General features: G+C 35.0%; 1 non-coding gene across 1 annotated transcript; it reads right to left on the bottom strand.

Moving 5' to 3' along the window:
• Positions 1-8811: 8811 nt before the first annotated feature.
• On the bottom strand, positions 8812-8918 carry LOC124887576. The gene has a single exon (XR_007045342.1). It is a non-coding gene; the product is annotated as a small nucleolar RNA R71 (small nucleolar RNA).
• Between the last annotated feature and the right edge of the window lie 12104 nt (positions 8919-21022).

Here is a 21022-nt window from a genome sequence, read left to right as displayed (position 1 = left end):
GAAATTCAGTTTTGCCTTAATTCGATATCGGAGCAAAAAATTATGGTCAATTTACTGAAACACTGTCTAAGATGCCAATGACTATGACTCAGGCTACAACTTTATCCAGAACCTACAAGTCGTTAAGAGGACTCATCTTCATGGTAGTGGGGACCAGAATTTGAGTATTTTGGCTATGAATCAGTTTACCACTTGTAGCAGACCCTACGAGTCGTAGCCTAAGCCGTTGGGACTGCTTCCAAGAGTTTTTCAGACAATTTTTGAGGGGTTGTTTGATCTTTTCTCACCATTTTAACACCAAACCTATGTTTTTTAAACTATGTTTTTTAAGCTTTACAAGGGTTGAATCATTATACTAAAGCATCCATAAGTTCCCCCTTCCTCCAACATTCATTTAACACTTAGAAAAATTAAAAGAAAGACAATTTTCCTCTCCAAGAAATAGAAATTTTCAACTCCCAGCTCCAAATTCACATATTTCTTCAAGATTTTAAACCTCATGTATATGGGTATTCAATAAGGGATTCCTTTCACCCTTATGCCCAAAACATCATTTTAAAATATGAATTTCAATTATAATTTCTATGATTCCCATGAACTAGGATTTTTACCCAGATAGAATTTCGAGCTTCAATTCAATTCTCCTTGATATATTTATATTCATGAGCATATTTTCAAGATTATGTATGATTCCTTATGACTATATTACACCATTCACAATATTCTCATGTTCGTGCATTATTTACATGATATTACCTCAGATTTAAAGCATATGATCAAGCTGTGTATGATGTATCAATTTTCAAGACTAATAAGTATTATTTATCATGATTTTTCAAATTTCAGGTCATATTAGTTAACATACCATGTTTTCTCACGAAAATTAGTATTTTCACATACTTAGGATTATTAACCCTTAGTACATTGGTAAATTCATGATTTTGGACTTGTATTATAAAATTTCACATTTCTCTTGAGATTATAAAATTTATCATGATAGTTGCATTCTTCAGAGATGGCAGGTTATGAAAACCTGATGACCTAAGATATATGTATTATCAGTCAAACACTCAGTCCTTCAGTTTTCATGATTTAGAATATTTTCAGACACAAAACTTATCTTTTAACCTTAGGACTTTGATATTATTGAGCTATCCAGTATATCAGTTTACATTTCCATTGGGAGCAGTACTTAGCACCGAGCGACGCAGGTATGGGAGCTCACCCGTCAGTTAGATTGAGACCTTTAGTAGAAGTCCCTAAGTTCCAAAACTACGGCGCCACCATAGGTTCTAAAGGGTCCCCCGTCAGACCAGGATTGACACCTTAGTCCTTTTGGATATTAGTTTAGTGGTACCATGTCAGCTCAACCTTTATACCCTGGAAAGGTGTATTGGGTCCTTTTCGGTGGGGTTTACACATTGAATTTCATGTTTACCTCACATGGTTATATGTTGGTTAATAGTATCTCCCACATTCAAACTCAATTATTGCATGACCTTGTAATCAGTTTATTCAGTATTGATCAGTTATATGTTTATTTACTTGGTTATTGCATCTATTCATATCCCATAGATTCAGACCCAGTATTCATACATGAACCTCAGTTTAGTTTTACTTTCTTTTATAAAATGAATTTCCAGACTATCATGCACATCAGTTTATATGTATTTTATATATGGTTATTGTATTATAGTTTAGATCCATGCATTCAGTTTGCACTCAAGTTCATCTTTTTATTTTCAGTTAGCATTCAGTACAGTTTTACATCACATTCAACATCGAATTGAGAATAAATATAATAGTTATGCTTCTACCATTTCCCAGATTAAGAAATGTTTTAGCTTATAATTTAGAGATTTCATGACGCCTTACAACTTTTGCGTACTGACCTATTTTAAATGTATATTTCAATAAATACTTATGTCCTTAGTTTTAAAGCAAGTTTTAAGTGTTTTCATGATGAATGCATATCTCATATACTCAATACATTCCAAAGTACTGATCGTATACCTCTTCTGCCTATATTTTTCATGTGATATAGATTCAGGTGCTAACTATCAAGATTATAGTAAGCCAGATCATAGCATTCAACCAGGAGGTGATGAGTTCTCTTATTTCGAGGACTCAAATTATTTGCAGTTCTAGTATTTAATTTTCATAGTTGTATATATTGATTAGGGATAGTTTGGGGTCATGTCCTGACTATCTATAGTCAGTATTAGTAGAGGCTTCATAGATAGTCATTTAGAGTTACTGTATGTAGTTTCAGTTCCCTTTCTTTCATATTATACTATTGTAAACTTTAAGCAGCAATGTATTAAAATAACTTATCTCATGATTATGCTTTCGCTCAGTCAATTTAGCTTTTATATTTGCTTTAATCAGTTGCTCAAGCATCGTGTCAGTACCATGGGTTATCTTGGGGTTACATGTGGTTCTATACACCGTGATACGACGAAGGGGTAGTCTCGAATCATGATAATAGTTCAAAAGAGCATGCATAAGCCAAGAAAGTACTATAACATTGACTCTTTCCCATTGATTTCCCAAGTTAGTAGAGAAATTTTCTTTTTTTGCAAGATCCATCTACTATACAAAATTTGTTACGCCCTAGTAGTGAAATTCTAATAGACTTACTCCATACAACATAATTTTCACTCCTCTTTAATTGGAAAGATATAATAGAATACCTCATACATCAACAGTAGACAAGAATAGGTGATGATTGCAATCCAATGGAGGTTGCATTATCTATGGGGTTGGTCCACCATTGTTGGGCACTGAAACATCAATTCCATTCCTATCAGTTGTCATTTTAAGTAGAATAGATTTCCTTTCAGAGTAACTCAAATAATCGAGCAGGATTACTTTTTTAGTAACTCAAGAAATTGCCAGAATTCAGAAACTCTTGAAATCACAGACAAAAAATCAGAGATTGTTGGACTGATAAGAGTACTGCTTCAATTCAGTAAGATCTAATACCATGAAGATTAATTAAGTTAATAACACTAAGAATAATACACCGTATACAGAAGAATGAAGAAGAAGATATTAGAGGATTAATTATCTGAGAAACAGAGGAAAGAAAGAGGAGAAAGAAGAGTGAATCATTGTGGTGTGTTATTTTATTCAATTCAACTAATTATAGTAGTAATACATGATCAAATACATATAGAAGTAGATGATAAGCTTAAAAGAGAAGCTACTAACTAACAGACTGCAACCATATAACTAACTTCTTGACATTTGTGATACTAGCTTTCCCTATTTTTTTCTTTTTTGGTAGATACTTATTCCTCAACACTAATCCACATAAGAGCTTTGTGTTGTTTAAAAGAGTTCCTTTGAATTGTGCAACAAAAGATCCTGAACCTACTTGGCTACACTAAGGGTGATCTGTCATATTCAAATACTTTATTGTTCCTTTGAACACTAGGAGGGTGTTCGTTTACTTGCAATATGAGCTACTTATTGAGAAAAAAATGTTGGCAATATCACTTCATGAACTGTTAGATTTTGAATTATACTGAGAGGACAAAACTACCAAAGAATGTCATATTTTTTATTCAAATTTCTTGGGCTTAAATCTTAAGGAATTTACATATACATGCCACTATTTATCCTATGATGAAATCAGTCCACAAATCATAATCACTAAAAGAATCAGTTTCACCACTTGAATGCACAGTAGAATTCATCCTATGATGATTGTTGTTATTCTCATCATGCATACTTGACATTTTCTTAAATAACTCAACAATCGATTCTTCTTTGACCCTTTCTAACAAAAGTATCTCCTTTGCAAGCTATACAAACAAACGCTAAATGTTAAACAAATACATATATCTATATATATTACAATAAATAAGATGTATACCAACGAAGTAATAACCTACATCTTTCACTTCACATTTAAATCACTTCCTTCACAGTCTTCCATTACCTTACAAGCAATCTTTCCTTTATTCATTTTCTTGCAAAATTCCTTCTTGTTAAGCAATGAAGTTTTGAATTTTTTTTTGGTAAGATAAAACTGATATACATTATCAGTCGGCATGTTAAGAGCTCTCAATTCATCAATTGTAGGAGAAATATTTTACTGTACCTAACAATCGATTAAAAAAAATTCAAAAAACAATAATAAATAATTTGTTAAACTGATTTTTTATCTCATATAATGTCTAACAAAGTAAAACAAAACTAACCTTCTTATTGGATTTGCTAAATAGTAATCGTCCTAAGAGTTTCGTGGATGGCATCTGACGAACCACGTTCTAATTTAATATTCTTAGTATTTCATTAACAACTCGATATGCGATTTCAGGATGTATAGTTGAACAACATTCATATACCCATAACTGTAAAGCAATTGGAAGACCGTCAAATCTATGGAAACTTTTCACATAATACATCTTATCCCTAATAGATTTCAATAAGGCCTTAAAAACAACAACTCCCCATGAAAAATTATGACATTATCCACTTTCAACCAACTCAAATCACAATTACATGTAGTTGTTCTTCGCCAACTCCAAAAAATAAAAAAGTATAAATAAATACAAAATTACAATTTTGACAGCATCTTCATCCAACTAAATACATTTCAAATCTTCAAAACAAGACACCAAATCATCTAACAACACTGTAGAATTCCCCCAAAAATAATTACTTCTTAACTTATTTAAACCATTATAATTTTCAAAAACTTATCATCTCTAAACATCGTAAACCTGTTATGATTTCAAATTGTTTTAATCCAAAACACAAAGTGGATTCATTAATCTTGACATAAAGCAAATTATTTTGTTCTTGAACTAACTCCCTACTCATCAAATAAACAATTACTTGATTTTGAACATGTACTTTGGGCATGTCAAGAAAATAATCAAAAATAGTTTTTCTAAACATTTCCAATTAAGGCTAGTTAAATTTTGAATTCAACTTACTGACAACATCCACGTTTACATGGAAACTATAGCGAGCACCGAAAAACTGTTTGCATTCTGGAATGTATGAAACCCAATCAATACTAGCCTTTTTTCAATTAATATGTACAATAAAAAACACAAAAATCATATAAACACATGCGTACGGTAGGAAATTAAAAAAGATTCAAAATTTATCTTTAATATGCGATTCTTAACCGCAATTTTCTTCTTCTTCCAACAAATGGGTTTCTTATCCTCCAAGACGACATTTTCTTCATTCACATCAACTTCTTCTTCGATAATTTTTTCCCTTCTCTTAGCAATGCATTTCTTATCCACAAATCTAACACTCATTTCATTTTTATCAATAATTCTTCTATTTTTTGAACAGATCTTAGAAAACTTAGGAGAAACATTGTATTTCTTCTTCATATTACATTGATAATGTTTGTGATAGAAATGAAATTTTTGGAGGAGACTCTACATAATGGAAATCACTACACATCATTTTTATACATTTTTTCATAAAAGCTCTCTTGCTCAATACTTCTAAGTAAGTAAATACAAACTTCAATCGACTATGGTAACAATCATAACATTGAAATGCGTGAAACCCTAAAAATAAATGAACTTTTCTATTATATTATAGAAACTATAAAATATATAAAGGAGATGAAACTTTTTATAGAAACTATAAAATATATAAAGGAGATGAAACTTTTCATAGGTTAGAGTTGACTAAATCTCGGATATGGAGAGAATTTAGGAAGAAAATGGACTAGAATTAAGAAAGAAGTTGAAGAAAATAGAATAGAAGATGGAATACAAAAGATAACAGCCAATATGTATTTATTGTTGTTTTAGCATCCCATTTTTTCTTAAATCTTTGTGTTACCTAAGAAGATCACTAAGTTTATCAAACTCATATGTAAGAGATCTTTGTGAATTGCCACTGCTGAATTTTATTTTATTTTTTTTAAAAAAAGCTTTACTAACTTGGAATAAACTATGTTGCCCTTAGTAGCAGGTGAAATTAATTTGATCAAACATATAATGTATAGAATAAAGTAGTAATATGTAAACTTGCATAAATTAAGGGAAATTCCTAAGTTATGAGTACAATAGGTCCATGCCTATATACAATTTGGGAAACATGTCAAAAGAATAGGTAAACTACATAAATGAACCCCATAGTAGATGACTTTGTTTTCCCAATAAGAAAGTTCTACAAAACTAGTCTTCCTTCTTTATGTATGTAAATTTTACCTATTTTATCCTCAATACCTCAAATAACTTTAAAAAACTCTCCATACTTGAAATTCTTTGTTAAATGATCGTTTAAATTTTCTTTTTAATTAAATAGACTACAAGTTTTTTTTTTTAGGAAAATGACCCATTTTTTAGACAAATCTATTATATATTTGACCGATATATAGATAGATTGATTATCGATCCGAAAAATTGATTATCGATCTACCTATATAAGGACAAATCGATTATCGATCCGACCTATATATGGACAGATCAATTATCTATCCGACAAATGAGAAAATAGAAGTAGGTCATTTTGCTAATTGAAAACTTGAAGAGCCTGATCTTGGGCATATTTATATGCTCAAAGCACCAATATGCACCCAGATTTAGACTTAATTTGAGAACTTTTGTATGAATTCTTAAGTATAATTCAACTTTTATTCTGTTTTGTGCCTAACGGATATGATTAGTACTTTCAGGCTAAAAATCATGAAGAATTATATGCATTTGGATACAATGATGATATGAAAGGATTGAAGGAATACAAGAGAGTAAAATAAAGATCAAAAAGGGAATTTGGAAAGTAGGAATCCTCATTTGAACAGACTCCACATTGCGCTGACCAACAAAATAGCAATGGTCAAATTCTAGTGAAGGTTCGCGAAATCAACGTATCGCGGAGAGGCGTAAATTCTCACTTGGCACTTTCCAGTACAGGTTCGCGAAACCACCGCATCGTGGAGCAGTCCCACTTATAAAATTTTGTGACTTGGAAGTTTAACGCATCGCAGAGGATAGATATTTTACAATTGTCCAAATCCAGTGGCTTACCACGATAGTGACGTGTCGCAGTGAGGGTGCATTTTACAAATTTCAAGAAATACTTGAGCTCCAAGATTGCCCAGATTTTAATGGAAAATACCAATTGAAGGCATGGCATGACGCGCTGTGTGGCAAAATCGGGAAGATTTTAAGTGTTTTCTTCAGCTATAAAAGGAAAAATCCAAGATAATTTTGGAGGAATTTTGGCAAGCAAAGCAGCAGAGAAAAAACAGAGATTTCTTTCTTTTAGGGTTCTAAATATTTCTTTTCTACTTCTTTACTTCAAGACTCATTTTGGGTATGATTAATTACTTATTTTTGGATGATGAATTCAAACATGAGTAGCTAAACACCCTATTTCTGGGGTTGAGGCTAAAAACATGATTACTCTTTTATATTCTTATTCATAGTTTCTTTTTGGAATATTATTTGGGTTGTTCTTAATATCTTGAGCTTACTATTTTAATGATTGGCCACCACTAGAATAAATCTATATTTCTATTTGCAACCGTGAGGAGAATCAGATGATAGAATGAAGAAATTAGAGAGCAAGGTTCTTATTCTTTTATAAAATAAGGGATTTGAATTAACATCTAGGCTAGGGATATACCTAGAAGCCTTGCTTGGTTCACTTGCAAGAAGAAAACTTTATGAATCTAGAAGAATTGTTGAACTTTATGAATCTAGAAGAATTGTTGTATCTCTTCGGGAGTTATAGCTACAACATTTAATAGATAAAAGATTTGAGGTCAGGAGACCAAGATCATTAGATAAACCTTGCGAATCATCAATCCGATAAACCAATTAGACTGTGATAAGAGTAGAGAATTGTATGATTGTTCGAAATACCTCAACTCTAGAATCATCCTCATTATTGATTACAACCGTTGCTTGCTTTGCTCTAATCGTCACTAATTATTTCTTGTTTAATAATTTATATTTTTGAATTATAAAATCAAAATCATTTTGATACTTTAAGGCACTTAATACCCAATTGTCTTAACTTAAGATTGAATAAATTTCTAGTTTATTGATCCTCGTGGAAATGATATCTAACTGTCTAAGCCTTTATACTACTTGTACGGTCATGTACACTTGCGTGTGCATAGAGCCACAACAAGTTTTTGGCGCCGTTGTCGGGGATCTAATAGAATTAGTAAATTGTTTAATTTTTTTGTTTTTGATAATAAGTTTAAGTGTTAACAACTTGATTTTAGCGCCTGAATTTTTACAGGTTTAGCTGAACATTGGACTGGCTAGGGATAAAGAGTTAGTAGAGCCCTTTGCAGAATCAGAAGTAATTTTTTATGAGAGGCAAAGAGCTTAATATTACATTCAACAAGGATAGATGTCTGAAATATGAGATCCAATTGTTGCTGATCCAAATGTTGGAAATGTTCCAGCTCTTGTTATTCCAGTTGTTCCTATTCAACCAGATGCAAGACCTGTTCGTGAGGTGGCAGTCCCATTTATGAACCATGTAACTAACATCATTCGAAAGCCTGAACCCAAAGGTCGGTGTGAATTAAAACAAAATATGGTGCAATTGTTGAATTCTGTGGGGCACTTTTATGGACTTTCACATGAGGATCCATAGTAGCATATATAGACTTTCCTGGAAATAAGTGATACATACATTCCTGAAGATATGAATGTTGATTATGTCAGGTTGACACTCTCCCTTTTTTCTCTAAACGGGGAAGCACAGAGATGGTTACATACTGAAACACCACACTCTATCACTTCATGGGAAGTTTATGCTCGAAAGTTCCTTATTTGATTCTTTCCATCCCTTCAGACTGCACAATTGAGGAGTGAACTCTTGAGTTTTAGACAGAAAAATGGAGAAAATCTCTACCAAGCTTGGGAGAGATTCAAAGGTATGCTCAGAAATTATCCTCCTCATCATCAATCGAATAATGTTTTGGTGCATACATTTATAGAAGGCCTTGAGTCTAATACTAAGATTCTCTTAGATTCAGCAGTAGGAGGCCAAGCTTTGGAGAAAATATATAAAGAACTGTACACATTACTGAATCGAATCGCACAAGGGAATCCTGATTGGGATGCAGACTTAAGGAGTGCTCCAAAGAAGGTTGCAGGGGTATTAGAGGTTGATCAATTCACTACATTACAGGAACAGATTGCAGAAATGCAGAATCATATGACTACTCAGCTCAACAACTTAAAGTTGGGTGCGATACAACCAGCAGCAACAACAAATGCAGTTCAACAGGTATACTCGTGATGTGAAGTTTGTGGAAGTGGTGAGCGTAAAGCAGATGCATGTTCTGTTAATCTAGATTTAGTTAACTATGTGGGGAATACAAATCGTCAGGGTCAACAAAATTTTGGCAGTACGTATAATCCAAATTGGAGGAACCACCCTAATTTCTCATAGGGTGAAAATCAAGCACAAAATACAAATCAGTATAAGGGACCAGTGTAATCAAATCCACAGTCGACTCAGAATAATCAGGCGACTGTGCAGAATAGTAATATGAAGGATTTGATTAAGCAGTTCATGGCTTAACAAGCACAGTTTATGGCCAACATAAAGACTTAACAGGCACAGTTTGCAGTTGATTTGAAGAGTCAACAATTGCTCATAATAAATCTGGAGTTGCAGTTGGGTCAAATTGCAGGATTGCAGAATACAAGGCCACAAGAAGAATTACCTAGTAACACTGAGGCTAATCCTAGATAGGTGAATGAAGTTACAATAAGGAGTGGACTGCAAACTAAGGAGATGGTTCAGGAGCAAGATAATCCCACAATCACTAATAACAGTCTGAAAGAGAATGTAGATGTGGAAGTCAAGGAAAAAAAGACAAGTAAAGAGATTCGTCTGGAGAAGAAGACTATTCCCTTACCCTTTCCTCAAAGGCCAAGGAAGTATCAAGAGGAAGCCAGTTTTAAGAAGTTTCTAGATCTTCTAAAGCAGGTTCAAGTAAACCTTCCTCTTGTTGACATTTTGCAGAGTATGCCGAAACATGTGAAATACTTAAAGGATATTGTTTCCAATAAGAACTGGTTGACTGAATATGCTACAGTCTAAAATTTAAAATAAATTACCCATGAAGTTGAAGGATCCAAGTAGTTTTACCTTGCAGATTACCATTGGATAGACTATTTATTCACGTGGATTGTGTAACTTAGGTGCTAGCATAAATCTCATGCCCAAGTTATGGTATCGGAAGATAGGTCTTAGGAGTCTCAAACCCACGAATATTGTGTTGCAGTTGGTAAATAGGTCAATTGCTAGGCCAGATGGTATTATTGAAGATATGTTGGTGCAAGTGGGATCTTTTATCTCTCTGGTTGATTTTGTGATTCTTGACTTCGAGGCTAATCCTATTATTTTATTTATTTTAGGATGACCTTTCTTAGCAACAGAACAGTCACTTATTGATATGGCAGCTAGAAAAATGACAATGTGAGCGCATAATAAAGTAGAGGTTTTCGATGTGTATAGAGCATTAAAACTTCTAGCCATATATGAGGAGTTGTCTTCTATATCAGTTATTGATCTAGCTTTGGATTGGCAGTTATTGTTGTTTGATGATCCATTAGTGCGAGCTTTGATGGGTTCTGATCTGCATGGACATATGAAGGCATTGAAATTAGTCCAGGTTATGAATTTGGCAGTGATTGAGATGAAGAAAGTGTCATTCGAGCCTTTGAATACACCAATTGGTCTATCACCCAAGCCTTAAGAAGAAGAAGCTCCTAACTTGGAGCTTAATGTTCTTTCTCCTTACTTATAATATGTTTTTCTTGGTGATCAAGATACTTTGCCTGTGATTTTGTTTGCAAGATTATCAGATGTATAGGTATAGGAAGCTGTAGTTGTTCTAAAGAGGAAAAGGAAGGCAATTGGATGGCAGATGTCAGATATTTCAAGAATTAATCCAGCATTTTGCATGCACAATATTTACGTGGAAGAGGGTTACAGACCTAGAGTGAAGCAACAATGAAGGTTGAATCTTGTGATGAAAGAGGTGGTCAGAAAAGAAGTGATCAAGTGGTTAGATAGTGGTATTGTCTACCTAATTTCCGATAGCAAATGGGTAAGTCCGGTACATTGTATACCAAAGAAGGGAGGATTGACAGTGGTGACCAATAATGATAATGAGTTGATTCCCACATGTACAGTGACAGGTTGGAGAATATGTATAGATTATCGGATGTTGAATGAAGCGACTTGTAAAGATCATTATCTAATTCCTTTTATTGACTAAATGCTGGATAGATTGGCGGGGCAAGAGTATTATTGTTTTATGGATTGGTACTCCGGCTACAATCAGATAAGCATAGCACCGAAAGACTAAGAGAAGGCCACTTTCACTTGTCCATATGGTACATATGCATTTAGACGCATGCCCTTCGGCTTATGCAATGTACCTACTACATTTCAGAGGTATATGATGGCGATATTTTCAGACATGGTGGAAGAATTTGTGGAGGTATTCATGGATGATTTCTCCATGTATGGTAATTCATTTGAAAAGTGTTTCCAGAGTCTCGACAGAGTCCTAGCTCGATGTGAAGAAATAAACTTGATGTTGAATTAGGAAAAGTGCCACTTTATGATTAAGTAAGGAATTGTCCTAGGTCATAAAGTGTCATGCAAAGGGCTCAAAGTTGACAAAGCAAAGTTTGAAGTGATTGAAAAGTTGCCTTATCCAGTCACAGTCAAAGGAGTGTGGAGCTTTCTGGGACATACTGGGTTCTATAGATGATTCATTCAAGATTTCTTAAAGATTGCAAGCCCCGTGTGCAAATTATTAGAGAAAGAATCTAAGTTCGAGTTTGGGGCTAATTGTAATGAAGCTTTTGAAAAGCTTAAGAAGAAGTTGACGAAATCACCTATCTTGTCGCACCATATTGAGATTTACCTTTTGAGTTGATGTGTGATTCTGGTGACATTGTGATGGGAGCAGTGTTGGGTCAAAGAAAATATAAGGTATTTTGATCGATCTACTATGCTAGCAAGGTGATGAATGATGCTCAAGTTAACTACACAATTACAGAGAAAGAGATATTGGCAGTGGTATATGCATTCGATAAGTTTAGATCTTACTTTGTTAGTACCAAGGTCATTGTTCATACAGACCATGCTGCCATTAAGTATCTGGTGAACAAAAAGGATGCGAAGCCACGACTGATTAGGTGGATTCTTCTACTTCAAGAATTTGATCTTGAGGTGCGAGATAGGAAGGGTGCTGAAAATCAAGTTGTTGACCACTTGTCATGGCTGGAAAATCAAGACTATATTGTTGATGACTTCCTTAGTATTAAGGAAGAGTTTTCTAATGAGAAGTTGTTGTCTGTTTATGCAGGTGAGTTTCCATGGTATGCTGATATTATGAACTTGATAGCTTATGAGGTGTATCCTCCTGATGCTACCACATAACAAAGGAAGAAATTACTCCATGATTCTCGTGCTTACATTTGGGATGAACCGTACCTTTTCAAGCAGGGTCCAGATGGAATTATTCATAGGTGTATTCCAGAGGCTGAATTTTCAAAAGTGTTACAAGATTTCCACTCATCTCCATATAGTGGACATCATGGGGGGTGAGAGGACTACAAGAAAAGTGTTGCAATCAGGTTTTTTCTGGCCTACTCTATTTAGAGATGCAGTGGCTTTCGTAAAGAATTGTGATCAATGTCAAAGGTTGGGTACCATATCTAGGCATCATGAAATGCCTCTCAACAATATTTTAGAAGTTGAAGTCTTTGATATTTGGGAGATTGATTTCATGGGCCTATTCCCACCTTTGAAAAGTAATCTGTATATTCTTGTAGCGGTTGACTATGTCTCTAAATGGGTAGAAGCTATGGCGAGTCCAACTAATGATGAAAGATGGTGCTGAAATTTGTGAAGAAGAATATATTTTCCAGATTTGGTATGCTAAGAGCAATAATTAGTGATGGAGGTACGCATTTCATTAACACTTGGTTCAAGAATCTTCTTGAAAAATATGGTATTAGGCACGAGGTTGCCACTGCATATCATCCCCAAACTAGTGGACAGGTTGAGGTGTCTAATCAGGAGATTAAGCAAATATTTCAGAAGACAGTGAATAGGCAGAGAAAAGATTGGGCAGAAAAGCTAGATGATGCACTTTGAGCCTATCGAACAGCGTACAAGACGCCCATTGGGACGTTTGCATATCACCTAGTGTATGGTAAGGCGTGTTACCTCCCTATAGAGTTGAAACACCAAGCATATTGGGCAGTAAAGAAGCTGAACTTTGAGGTGACTACCGCGGGGGAAAAAAGGTTATTGTAACTAAATGAGCTTGATGAGTTTAGACTCCATGCTTACAAAAATGCCAAGCTATATAAGGAGAAGACAAAAATATATCATGACAAGCAAATTCAAGATAGGGTGTTTGAACCTGGACAACTTGTGTTGTTGTTCAATTCACGACTTAAGTTGTTTTAGGGTAAATTACAATCAAAATAGACTAAACCATTTGAAGTGGTGCATATGAAATCTCATGGAGTTGTGGAGTTGTGGAATAAATAGAAGACGGAGAAGTTCCTTGTGAATGGACTGCGTGTAAAGCATTATTGGGCAAATCATCCGGATAAGCAAACAGAATCTATCACTTTTGCTGATGAGTGATGTTGAGCTGAGTCGTGACACGACATAAAATAAGGCGCTATGTGGGAGGCAACCTACATATGTGTTGTAATAGGTAGTTTAATTTTTAGCTTGTAAAATCAAAACAAAAATAAAACTATAAAAGGATAAGTCGGGCCACAACCAAAATTAAGGCGCTGAGTGGGAGGAAACCCATTTTTACTTACAAATTTGTTGTTTTTGTTTGAGATTGCAGGGAATTAAAAAGTGAAAATAAGAAGATTACCACATTTGAGGAAAGCAATCAGGCTTGCAAAATGATATGTGTAAGTGGGGATCTTTTCAGGTAAGAAAAGAGTGAAATTACACAAGGAAATCTGGTTTTGAAGAATGGCGCAATACGGAACTGGGTAGATTAACAATTGTCAAATTTCAGTAAGGATCCGCAATTTCTACAGTGACACGGAGAAGTGTGATTTGACAATTGTCAAATTCCAGTAAGGATCTGCGATTTCAGCGCGTCGCATCACTTGGAAAATTGACAATTGTCAAAATACAGTGACTTGACGCAAAATTACCGCATCGTGGTGGTTAGCTCAACGGTAATTGTCTTTCTCTAGTAGGTCGATGCGATCATACTGTGTTGCGGAGGGGGTTAAAATCAGATATAAAATATTAAATTTAACCTAACCTGAACCGCCTCTCTATAAATACCCCCCTAAACCCTCTTATTTCCCTCTTAAGTGCCGCCTTCTCCCACTTCACTCCTACTTTTTCTCTCAAATTTTCCCCAACTTTTATCCTTCTCTCAACCTTAGAGGATGTGCTGTAGGATTTAAATTTATTTCTCTTTTCTTTTGTTTCTTGTGATGTTGGATAGAATTTGGGTCTAATTTTCTTTTCCCTATCATAGTAGTTGAGAATTATAGCTTTGTATGTGATATATTGTCTTGCAATCTTTGTGAATTCTTAATCTAGTTTTCATAATTTTGAGTTGTTAAGATGATAATCGATCAAGTAATGAGATTGGGGATGTTGTAGAGTAGTTTGGGGAGATTTCTACTGACTATGTTTACTGATTTCTAAGCGATATATGGACATGGAGGACGAATTCCTGTTGATTTCTTGTTTTCAATATGCAAATGGCATAGGGGATACATCATGAATATCAATGTGTGCAAAAAGAGGAGGGGTTGGTTTTTGTTTCTATTTTATAAGAGCACTTTGACTTTAGGGACCTGTTGGTACTGCTAATTGCTTTAGTCAAAATTTAGGTAAATACATTTAGTATGTGCAATGCTAAAGCAAAATGATCTTGTTCATAGATGGTGTGTGAGCTGACAAAATAACTAATGACTATGGTTTGAAGTCACTAAGAGCAATATGCCCTCTTTTAATACGATAATGAGATTAAAAAGGGGAAGTCTGAGTACCCGGTGTGTTGATGCATGTGTTCTAGATAACAACTAAGTATGGGGTGGATAGTTACCTAAATTGCAAACTCAGTTTTAGCTAGACCCATGGTTTCACATACTCAACTTTTTGTTGTATTTGGTTTGATCAAAGGCATTATGGAACCACAGCCAGTCAAAGGCAAGGCAAAGATAGGTCCTTCTGCACCTGCTAGGAAAAGGAGCAGGCCATCTGAAGGTCAACTGACTAGGGTACCTAGGGCCCCACCACTTCAGCGGGGGCAGGTTCACAAAATTAGATTCAAAGTTGTCTGCAAGGATGGTAAGCAGTGGTATTCCAAGCATACGGATGCCAAGTATATCCCAGAGTTGTATATTAATCGTTCTAGCCTTATGAGATAATGTCCATCCATGGTACGAAGAATTGAGGCAATCAACATGAATTTCATCTTCCATCAGCCGACTGAGTGCAATTTGTATTTAGTTAGAGAATTTTACGCCAATTGGGACCCCAGTTATCCTGATCATTTGTTAAAGGTTCATGGGAAAGTAATTCATTTCATTGCTGCTAATATTAATGAATTATTGGGTATACCAGAAGCAAACCCAAATTTCTTGAGGAAGTTTATTATTTCTCCTCCATATGCATATATCAGGCATCTACTGTGTGGTCAGTGATCCTCAGCTCGTTGGACTAGGCATCGTGTTATAGGTTTGCACTCTTCCTTCCCTTATGCTCATATAAAAAAAAAAGTAAAGATGTGGGGTCGTATTGTCTATTCATGCTTGATTCAAGGGAAGCATATAATGGAGGTTACTCGGGATATAATATGTTTAATTTATGCCCTGATGTATCCTGATGTGGAGATAAATATGGGTAATGTGATTTTTTCTGTGATGAAGAAGGTGCGCACCCAGGCGGGGCATAGTTTTAGGTTTGGAGGTTTGGTTACTAGATTTTTACGAAGGCGCAGGGTTGATGAAGAGGAGCTAGATTATAAGCCCGAGGTTATTACTCGCCCTGTAGATAGAACTACTGCAAGGAGCACATCTAGGGAAACTGCCCCAATTTTAACCATGGTGGAGCAACAAACGAGGACTGATGAGGTACTAGGCAGGCTCTATGGTTTTATGATTATACTGTCGACGATAGAAGGCAGACCAGCTACACCAGAGAAGCTGCATGCTATAGAGCTCGATTATCTCCTCGGGCACCATTCTAGGACTATGTTAAGGATTGGCTCAGATTTTGTTAAGCCGATTGATGATGATATAGCAACTGATGAAAAGCACAGGTACAGGGATTCAGACATGGAGTCGGATGAAAAGGACCAGTCTGACGATGATGAAGCTGATGATGATGGTGATGATGTGGACGGGACTCCTAAGGACATGACTGCCATAGTTCCATTTGAGTGACCAGGGAGTATACAACCACCCTACTATAGGCTTATTTGAAAGCACTGGGACAGTTCTTTATTTAAGTGTGGGTTGATGGGTTCGTATTTTGCTATTTTATCTTCTTTCTTTTAAGTATGGCTGGTTGAACAATTTTTTTTATTTTCTATTTTATTGATTTAGCAAGTACTAGCTATTCGGAGCACTGGTCTGTAATAGTTAGTAACTTTGTGGATTGCAATTTTCCATCTTTGGCATTTATCGCTTGTTGCCTTCATTTTAAAGTATTATTTTGTTGTTATTTTCGCCCTCATTGGCAAGTTTCAATTTCAAGTAGTTATTTTTGGCCTCTTTGATAATTAGGAATAAACAGTCATAGTTAGTTGCCATCCCCTATGATAGATGGATGATGATCATCTTAAGGGGAGTGGTCATAGGAAGTAAAGAATAAACGAGAACCTAATCACTATCTTAGAGGAGTGTGTGGAATGGGCCATCTTCGCAGTAATGTAAATTAAACAAGGTATAAATGAGCATAAGAGTATTGATTTGAGTACAGATAATTTTATCTTTATAAGTGAAATTTGATGTGTTGGCTTAATTCTGAATTAAAGATCAGGGACCTTAAGGATTCGGTTAGATTTCGTGCATGCACTGTGAGTGTGAGGATTTGTGTATATTCTACATGAATAGAAATAACTAGAACTTGCCCGATGTGTTTATAAAGCAAAATAAAAGGTGTTGGGTGTAGGAAGTGATGTAGGCATTTATTTGACAACCGTGTTACTAGCCTAAATAGACCTACCTTGGTGTATAGTCTTAGTTAGCCCCATTGTGCCTTTAGCCTCTTTCTTTGGTAGCCTATTATGTAGCCCTATCCTTTCTTTGATAAATCTTAATTTGATCCAAATAAGCTCCTGAGAGTTTTAATATAAAACTAAGAGGAGATTAAGAATGTCAAAGAGAAGGAGAAAAAAAGATAAAATTTAATGCCCCTAAGTAGTTGTTATTGATGTTTAAAGATTTTGGGTGCAATTGGGAGTTAGTAAATAGAAATGTTACAATGAACCTGTTTTGGCCCTGGTCCAGTTGGATAATGAGCACCTTAAGGAAGGTTTTTCGCTTAAGTTAAAGGTGGCTATAATAGGGGTGTGTAGCATGAAATTGGTACGAAAAAGAGAAGTATATGGAAGGAATAACTAATATTCCCAACCTGGTTTGAGTAAATAAGCCAATTGAAAGAGGATTTGAAAAATGAAAGAATGGGGAGAAAATAGAAGGATAAATTGGTGTTGGAGAACAGATTTAATTGATAGTTCTTGTACTAAAACGCTTAGGAGCAATAGTCACTATTTCCCCAAATAGTACCTACCTGTCTCCAAGCCTTTATTACAACCCGAAAAAAACCTAGTTGATCCTTCACCTAAACATCCAACTATTAGTGGAATAGTACACTAAGGGCAAGTTTATGGTTCGTTCACTAGCATGTATGAATTCTTTGTTGAGAGCGAGTGTTTTGATGCTGATACTTCCCTATGTTTGCATAGATATCAGTGTAAGTTAATATGGGGAAATTTTCTTGAGTGAGGATGCAGGCGGATGAAAGCCGGATTACTTATTGTGTTTCTTTGATTGACTTTTCCGGTATGTTAGAAATTCATTATTGAGATAGAAAAACTTGTACTAAATTGCCTCATATACTAAAATTGTTTTGACATTCTGATGTAAGAATACACTATTGCAAAGTGTAAGTGCCCATTGCAGCAGAACTTTAAGATTGTGATGTAAAGAGGAACTGATTGTACTTTTAAATTAAAGTGTTCGAGGACGAACAAGGTTTTAAGTGTAGGGTGGTGATCTTGGGCATATTTATATGCTCAAAGCACCAATATACACCCAGATTTAGACTTAATTCAAGAACTTTTTTATGAATTCTTAAGCATAATTCAACTTTTATTCCGCTTTGTGCCTAATGGATATGATTAGTACTTTAAGGCTAAAAATCATGAAGAATTATACGCATTTGGATACAATGATGATATAGAAGGATTGAAGGAATACAAGGGAGTGAAATAAAGATAAAAAAGGAAAGTTGGAAAGTAGGAATCCTCATTTAAACAAACTCCGCATCGCGCTGACCAAAAAAATAGCAATGGTCAAATTCCAGTGAAGGTTCGCAAAATCAACGCATCACGGAGAGCCGTAAATTCTCACCTGGCAATTTCCAGTACAGGTCCGCGAAACCACTGCATCGCGGAGCAGTCCCACTTATAAAATTTTGCGACCTGGAAGTTTAGCACATCACGGAGGATAGGTATTTCACAATTGTCCAAATCCAGTAGCTCACCGTGATAGGGACGCGTCGCGGTGAGGGTGCATTTTACAAATTTCAAGGAATACTTGAGCTCTACGATTGCCTAGATTTTAATGGAAAATACCAATTGAAGGCATGCGCGACGCGCCGTATGGCAAAATCGAGAAGATTTTAAGTATTTTGTCCTTCAATAAAAGGAAAAATCCAAGATAATTTTGGGGGACTTTTGGCAAGCAGAGCAGCGGTGGAAAACAGAGATTTCTCACTTTTAGGGTTCTAAATATTTCTTTTCTACTTCTTTAATTCAAGACTCATTTTGGGTATGATTAATTACTTATTTTTGGATGATGAATTCAAACATGAGTAGCTAAACACCCTATTTCTGGGGTTGAGGCTAAGAACATGATTGCTCTTTTATATTCTTATTCATAGTTTCTTTTTGGATTATCATCTGGGTTGTTCTTAATTTCTTGAGCTTACTATTTAATGATTGGCCACCATTAGAATAAATCTTTATTTCTATTTGCATCCGTGAGGAGAATCAGAGGATAGAACGAAGAAATTAGGGAGCAAGGTTCTTATTCTTTTATGAAATAAGAGATTTTAATTAGCATCTAGGATAGAGATATACCTAGAAGTCTTGCTTGGTTCACTTGCAAGAAGAAAACTTTATGAATCTAGAAGAATTATTGTATCTCTGAGGGAGTTGTAGCTACAACATTTAATAGATAAAAGATTTGAGGTCGGGAGACCAAGATCATTGCATAAACCTTGCGAATCATCAACCCGATAACCAATTAGACTGTAATAAGAGTAGAGAATTGTATGATTGTTCGAAATACCTCAACCCTGAAATCATCCTCATTATTGATTACAATTGTTGCTTGCTTTGCTCTAATCGTCACTAATTATTTCATGTTTAATAATTTACATTTTTAATTATAAAATCAAAATCATCTTGATACTTTAAGACACTTAATACCCAATTGTCTTAACTAAAGATTGAATAAATTTCTAGTTTATTGATCCTCGTGGGAACAATAGCTGACTGTCTAAATTTTTATACTACTTCTACGATCATGTATACTTGCATGTGCATAGAGCCGCAACAGAGCCTTAATAGCCAAATTTTCTCAGTACGCTATTTTGCTAATTGAAAAATTGAAGAGGCTTCATAGCCAAATTTTCTCTATTTTACTTATCTTTCAACTTCTATTTCTTCCTCTGTTTTTATTTTACCTTTTTGTTTGTTTTTCTCAACCTTTTCATTTTTTTTCTTTTGTCCTCTCAAATTCTTTTTTTATTTTTTATTTTTCTTTGGTTTTATTTTTTTCTCTTTTTTTTTCAAAAAAAAAATATCTTTCTTAGTCTTTAGTTTTTCTCAACCTTTTTTTCTTTGTTTTTTTTCCTTTTCTCCTTGCAACTGCTATTTTTTTTATTTAATCTCTTTTAAAAAATGTTTTTCTTCATTTTTTCCTTTTTCCTCAACTGTTATTTTTTTTTCTTCGATTCCTTCCAGAAAACAAGTTACGCCGCATGAGAAAGAGTTGACAGTATCACATTGTGTCTTGATTTATGAGATGTTCTATAAATCTTGTCTTAGAGGCAGAAGTTAGCCCAAAAACTTTTCAACAACAAGTTACGCCCCATGAACAAGAGTTGACACTACCACATTGTGTATTGATTTATGAGTGTTCTATAATTATTGCATTAGAGGACTATTGCCTTAGACAAGACTTAGCCCAAGGACTTTTAAATAGAAACTTATGCTCCAAGGGCAAGAGTCGATACTACCACATTGTCTTTGATTTATGAGATGTCGTAACACCCGTAGTTGTAATGCTCAAATAATGCTTTCAAAATGACCTTTAGGAGCCCCCATTTCGATGGTAAAATATGTTTAGATGTTAGGGGTTGAGTTGGGGTGCTTTTAGGCCCTACAAATGAGTGTGCATCGCATGTTAGACCTTGTGCTAAGGTCGTACATCACGTGCCAATCACAAATAACCACTGGATGGGGTGTGATATTGGCGTGAGCCACACACCCCTCAAGTGTGCTATTCGTGTACGCCGCATAGCAAAGGCACAGTGCTAAAAGTTGCTCCGTTTTGACCTAAATCTAGGGCGTTGAAATCTTTTTACACCCCTAAACCGTCCCTAAACATTTCTAAACGTATTAAGGAACTTCCATTCAACTAACCCTCAAATATTCAATACGCACTTGAAAACCCTTCCCCTCTTTCCAAGAACAAAATCCAAGTATCATCTCTTAAGAACTCAAGAATTTAAGCTCCTA

Source organism: Capsicum annuum, chromosome 9, assembly GCF_002878395.1.
Source record: "Capsicum annuum cultivar UCD-10X-F1 chromosome 9, UCD10Xv1.1, whole genome shotgun sequence".
NCBI lineage: Eukaryota > Viridiplantae > Streptophyta > Magnoliopsida > Solanales > Solanaceae > Capsicum > Capsicum annuum.
Note: the sequence above shows the minus strand (reverse complement) of the source record. Positions and strands in the feature narration are given on the sequence as shown.